Source organism: Malurus melanocephalus, unplaced genomic scaffold, assembly GCF_030028575.1.
Source record: "Malurus melanocephalus ecotype Western Australia unplaced genomic scaffold, MMel_1.1 scaffold_89, whole genome shotgun sequence".
Taxonomy (NCBI): domain Eukaryota; kingdom Metazoa; phylum Chordata; class Aves; order Passeriformes; family Maluridae; genus Malurus; species Malurus melanocephalus.
The window spans coordinates 478278-484368 of NW_026623321.1; the positions used below are offsets into that span (position 1 = coordinate 478278).

At 52.3% G+C, this 6091-nt stretch overlaps 1 protein-coding gene across 2 annotated transcripts in view; it reads right to left on the reverse strand.

Annotated features, from left to right (window-relative positions):
- The window catches only part of GDPD5 (glycerophosphodiester phosphodiesterase domain containing 5), a 100262-nt gene extending 96438 nt beyond the window's left edge, over positions 1–3824 (reverse strand). The window contains exon 1 of one of the 2 annotated variants that reach the window (XM_057368133.1): positions 3669–3824. The gene's annotated coding sequence lies outside the window, so the exon portion shown is untranslated. Of the gene's footprint in view, positions 1–835; positions 1221–3668 lie in introns of those variants that run through there. The other variant, XM_057368135.1, reaches the window with a different exon arrangement.
- Between the last annotated feature and the right edge of the window lie 2267 nt (positions 3825–6091).

A 6091-nucleotide genomic window follows, 5' to 3' on the forward strand; every position in this document is an offset into this window, starting at 1 on the left:
GAGCTCAAGCAGAAATGGATTCTGTATGTGAAAACATGGAATCGAGGCACAAGCACAAAAAGCTTCCCAGTTGCCACCCCAAAAGGTCCTTGTTTGAACACCCTTCAGGGGAACACTCTGTACCTTGAAACCACTCCTTGGTAGAAATCTTGTACAAATATTTAATTGCATATAAAAAATAAAGCACTATTTTTTTTGTTGTTTGTCAGGCTGTTGAGCAATGACAGGCAATTGCACCAAATATTCAGGCAGCTGTCCTGCCAGTATCTGTGGGTACTTTTGGAGGAAGTAAGGAGAACACAGTGGGTTGCTAAAAAGGAAAAAGCAGCAAAGCCAAACACCAATGTGCAGTTTTGTTTTGGTTTTTGGTGGGTTTTTTTGTTTTTGGTTTTTTTTTTTTTTTTTCAAAATCAATACATACATTAAGGTAGCTGTATCTAATCACTGTTTAGAGAGGGGCTGGCGGGCAAAAGCAACTGCTGTAAACAGTCTCTTAAATCCCTTTTTTTCCCGATCACCATGCTCAGAAAGCTCCTGAGAAGGGCTGTTAAGCACCGGGAGCAGAGCCGGAGGGGGAATATTGGGTTTGGGACGGAAGGGAGGGGGATGAGGAGCCCGTGCCCCAAACCCACCCCAGTGCAGATCCCTGCGAGCCCTCCCGGAGCCGAGGGTGGCCGGGGTCAGCTCCGTGCGCTCCTCAGCGCGGACAAGGAACGATCTCATCGGTGTGACAGTGCCCTCTCCCGAGCAGCCTCACAGCCCGCCCAGGACGAGGATTTTGGGGAGCCCCAAGCAAACATCCCACAAYGAACGAAGAAACTGAGCCATCACTCACCCCGCAGCAGCTCCGGCTGGCACCGGCAGCGCCCGCAGCAGCCGCAGCCTCCTCGCACCAGCAGCACCGGCTGCGTTTCACAACAGCGCTGAAATAGCCCGGTTGGAGCTCTTTGGAGCTTAATTAGCAGCTGCTGCAGCCTAATGAAGCAGAGTGGCTGCCAGGTGGATCCCATCCCTTCATCTCAAGGGGTGGGACTGGAYGAGCTTTAAGGTCCCTTCCAACCCAAACCATTCCATGAATGTCAGGGTGAAGGTGCGGAGCATCTCAGGGACAGGAGGCACAACCTCTACGGGTGCACCGTCTCGAGAAAAAGGAGTTTAAAAGCAGCCGGGCAGACTCCAGGGAAAGCACAKTGCTCCCCTGTTTGACGGAAGCTGCTCTCGGGAGGAGCCCCGAGTGCCCACCCGTGTCCAGYCTCACCACCAGGGACTGCCACACCTTCCCGGGCTGCACCGCCCAGCATTTCAAAGGTGCAACCATTCCYTTCTATCTCCACCCTGGAGAAGGCTCCCAGAGCGAGTTAAAGGACAATATTYCCCCCAGGTGTGTCTGGTTAAAGGGCACCCAGACCTAACTTCCACCACCTGTGAGCATCAAAGCGCCTCCAACAAAAAACTGGGTGAAGGAGCCACCTGACCTCCACTACAACAGCACCTGGGAGTTACTCCAACCCACACCTTAAAAACATTTAAAACACCAGTAAAAACACCTAAATATACTGCTTTTGGCATGGTGATTTTTAAGGCGGTTACTTGAGTTCAAATACACCCGGGTACACAGTTAATGGATGAAGTACAACAAAGGATTGTACCCTCCCAGCTGGTTCGGTGTCTCCTTATAACCTTCCTGGTTTATAAAGTGATTTGTTGCCTTGCTAAAAACAAACCTTTCACCATTAATTCCAAGCCAGCAATTTCTGACTCTCCAACCTGACACCAAATCAATTGATCCGACCAGGATTCATTTTCCTTCCGAGGCAAATACCRGTCGTGCTTTGCTGAATTCATCGCAGGGAAAAGTGTAACAAGCAGAACATGCTCTTTTAATGAAAAAGTACAGCCTGACAGAGACACCCACTCTAAAATTAACTCTGCCATCAAAGCAGAGCTTGTATTTGCCTCTGAAGAAGCACCTCCTAAATCACAGAGAAATATTCTGCAGCTCCACTTTGCTGGGATATCAGCATGAAGACGCTTCAGAGCTCGGCAGAGGAGAATATGTTAAAGTAACAGGCTTTAAGGATTCAGGATGCATCACTGCTCAGGTGGATAAAGGCTGGGTAATGAATTAATGGACCATTTTCCACAGCAATCTGATGAGGAACATCGACATGCCAGACAAAATGCAAGGCAGGAAATCCATTTACCTCAGCTTTTCCCCAGCCACACCTGCCAAGTGCACGCTGGCGATTTAGAAGGGGGAAGGAAGGGAGAAGGCTGTTCTCCTGCATGGCTGTGCGATCCAAACCCCAAAAACGCTCTTTAGGAAGCAGAACCGCTCTAACTCTTACTCGCTAATCAGCGGCAATCAAAATTTCCTGGCAGCTGGAGCATCCCGAGGAGACTCCAGCATCCGAGCGGCGCAGTTGGACTTAACGTTCTCTGTGCACAGCAGAACTTTCTAACGGGGAAAAATCTGTGTGGGCTCCTTCCCACCGGGACAAAGAGCCAGCAAAGAGAACCAYATTTATTTATTTATTTTAAATTTCAAATGCAGCATGGCCATGCCTATTCCGATCATCTATCCCTAATCCCTTTCCAGCCCCAAAATAACCCTTAAGCCAACATGATTACACGTAACAAGAGTGGCTGTAAGGACCCACCCCTGAAGTCCCAAAGCACGGCAAGTTCGACACAGCCAGGTTTTTCCTGGCTGGAGAATCCCCATTTCCATCTTGCCAGGGGTGAAATTTCACAGCTTCCACACCAGGRATTGCTCCAGCAGCCCTTTTCCAGAGCAAGGCTCACATGTCGACTGCAACTCCTCAGTGCCCGGTTTTCCGGGCAGGGAACAGACAAGACGTGGGTCAGGGTTTCAACAAAACAGCAAAGAGACGATTCCCCCCCCCCCCCCCCCCCCCTTCTTTTTCCTGAATTACTTTTTTTTTTTTTTTAATCAGTTTCTTTGCCGAGTATCAAGTGAAAGTAACACCCTCTTACATTCACGTTTTTTCACCCTCTCTGTTCCRTGCTCGCTCGAAATTTGGGGTGTTAAACAGGGGCTTTGCTGTCAAGAGCCACCCAGGACATCGCTGAGCATCCTCAGGGCGCTGGATGGGCACAGAGTGCTCCTCCAGTTGGACCAGCTACAATAAATAAATCCCTTTTGGGATTCTGCTGYCTCAGGATTTTACAGCTCCGGACAACACCGGTGTGCAGCCCTGGAGCCGCGGGACACTGCAGATGCCATCCTTTTATATCAAAATGAAGCGTTCCCTGTAAAACGAGCAGGGCCTGAAGGGGAAGAGCGTTGTGCAGATCCACAGTTTGGGGGTCTCCCAGAGACCAGGAGGGGTACCCCGGCACCTCGCACCGGGTGGGTGCCCATCCACATTCCCCACCACGCGGGAGCACCCCGGCACATCCCAACTTTACTTGGAATGCTCGCGGCCAGGTGAGCACCCAGGGCGGGGGCACCCAGGGCAAAGGAACCTTTCGGGGACGGGAAAGGAACACCTTTTGGGGCAAAGCAGCGCGGTTTGAACACCGCGGGGCTCAGCCCGGTGTATCTGTCACCCTCCCGGCCGCTCAGCACCGCCCCCGCAGCCGGGGTGCCCCGCAGCCCTCGGCGGACGCCAGGAGCCCCCAGCCCGCCCAGCCCAACCCTTTACCTGCTGCCGCCGGGAGATCCGCCAGGTTCCCRAGCCCCGGGAAGGGGGAGCCCGGCCCCGCCGGCAGCGGGAAGGGCGCAGGGACGGAGGAGGCACGGCCGCGGCCCCGTCCCCGCMGCCCGGCACGGCTCGGCTCSGGAGCGGGGCGGGCGCTGCGCGGGCGGCTCCGCCCCGGGCGCCGCGGGAGGAGGAGAGCGGCGGGAGGAGGAGGACAAGGAATGGAAGCTGCACCCGAACGTGGGGAGCTTTTCTCTTTGGGGTGCTCCCGGCTGCGAGCGAAACCCCCGAGGGTTCATGTTTGGGGGGCACCGCGGTTAGGGGAAAACYCACGGGGTCTGGCACTGTGCCACGGGGGTGTGGGAACGCTGAGCCCCCAAAAGGCAGCGAGCACCTAGGAATCACAGAATGGGCTGGGGTGGAAGGGACTTTAGGGATAGTCTCATTCCAGCCCCGGTCCCACTATCCCAGACTGCTCGAAGCCCCGGCCAGCCTGGCCTTGGACACCAGGGAYGGGGCAGCCACAGCTTGGGGTTTGAGGGATGCTTTGTGTTCCCACCTGGGAGAATAGAGTGGGATAAAAAGGGTCAGATGGAGCTTTGAGCTTTCAGGCAGCCTCCTGAACTCTCCCCCCACTTCCCAACTCACCCTTCATTTTTTCYACTCCCTTTACCACCTGCACCTGGTCCTAAGTTAGATCCTCAGCTCCCAAGCTTGAGGGTGGAGCTGATCTCCACACTGAGGCCATCCTGGTGCAGGTACCTGACTCACAGCATTTTGGGGGAAGGATGAGTGTTTTGTTCCGTGCTCAGGACTTGTTTTCCTCAYACTGCAGCAGCACAGGGTATTTGGGATGAGAAGGACGCCCAGGGCTGCCTAGCACCGTGGCCAAAAACCAGCTGTGTCCTGGCAGTGAATCTTTTGCCCTTCTTGATGCAAGGTGAACAAAACAGTTGGCTGAGAGCAGCAGGTTCATTTTTTTTTCCTGCAAATTGGCCATTTTCCACTTTTTTTGGCCCAGCCCTTCAGTAGAGACTGATCCAAGCAGTGCAAAAGGAAGGGATGTGCTGTCAAAATAACAAGCAAGCACAAGCCAAATGCCAGACTCCTCTTTACTGAGACAGACTAAGCTGCGAGGTTGCTGGCAGCTGGCTCTTCTCCTCGRAGAAGCAGAAATAATCTTGCTGCACCCAACAGCAGGGAAGTGAAARATCAGATTTAGAGTCTGATCCAAGCAATGAGCTCCGGCACAGCAGAGGAGCTGCAGGGTTGAGGTACAGGCAGAGCAGTCCTGGCAGCTCCTTGCCAAGTGCTTCTCCTCCCAACTCTGCTGACAGCACACTGCAGAATCACAAGGCTCTGAGAGCTGTGATTACCTTCAATCCTGATGAAAATCTATCCTGTGGGAGCRTTTTATTTGCTGCCTGGTTGTTGGTCCGTGGCAGAGCTCTAGGATGTGTTTCCCTGCAGGTTTGGGGTGGATGTGCAGGAGGGACAGATGCAAATATTTCAAGGCACGTATCAAAGTCTGGTGCCTCTGCTGAACTTTAAACATCCTTGGTTTTGTGCCTAATGATTGTCTCCTTTTAACTTCAGCAGAAGGAGTTCAGCCTTTTGTAAGATCAAGGGAAAAATATTTTCTTCTGGCACCAAGAGGAAATATTCTTCAAACTCAYGAGGTTCCAGAAATCCTGCAGCTGCTCCCAGCACCAGCCAGTCAGTTCTTACAGCATCCATTTGCTGAGGAAAATGCCTCTGCAAAGAACCAGAGTTTGCACATTTTCAGAATATTTCTGTGACTTGGCCGGTTGAATCCRACACAGGATCCTGCCAGGATGCAGGGACGGGGAAGGATTAATCCTCCAGCCACCTCCAAGCAGTTGTGAGGACAGCATAGATGAGCAGGACAATCTTTGCCCCCTGAAAGGCAGCACTTTGGCTGCTAAAGGCTGCACAATGTCAAAGAAAAGGTACAGAGCAGCCAACAGGAGGAAATTTAACATGAATTTCCAGGCAGTCTCTAGGAAAATAAATGCAATTTTGGATAGGGAAGGTTGATTTCAGATTTAAAAGCTCCTTATCCCGTGCTGAGCCTTGAATGCTCAAAGCTACTTTAAATATCCCCCTTTGGCATGGGTAGGATTTCTGCTGTGCTCATTCCTCACCACATTCCCAGCCACATTCACTTCCAAAGGATGCCCCTCTAAAGCCCTCCCTAAAACCCTCTAGACCCTGGTGACACTCACAGCCTGTGATCCTTTTTGAGCTGCTCCTTTAGGATCTGGCTCAGCTCTAAACCAGGGCTGAGTTCCAGGATTTCACACCACATCCTGAGTTTTGTTATGTGCTTATGGAAGGGAAAAATTCCTCCAGAAGGGACAYTTTTGTTCCTGGCAGAGAAATACAAAGCTGGCAGCTCAGAAGGG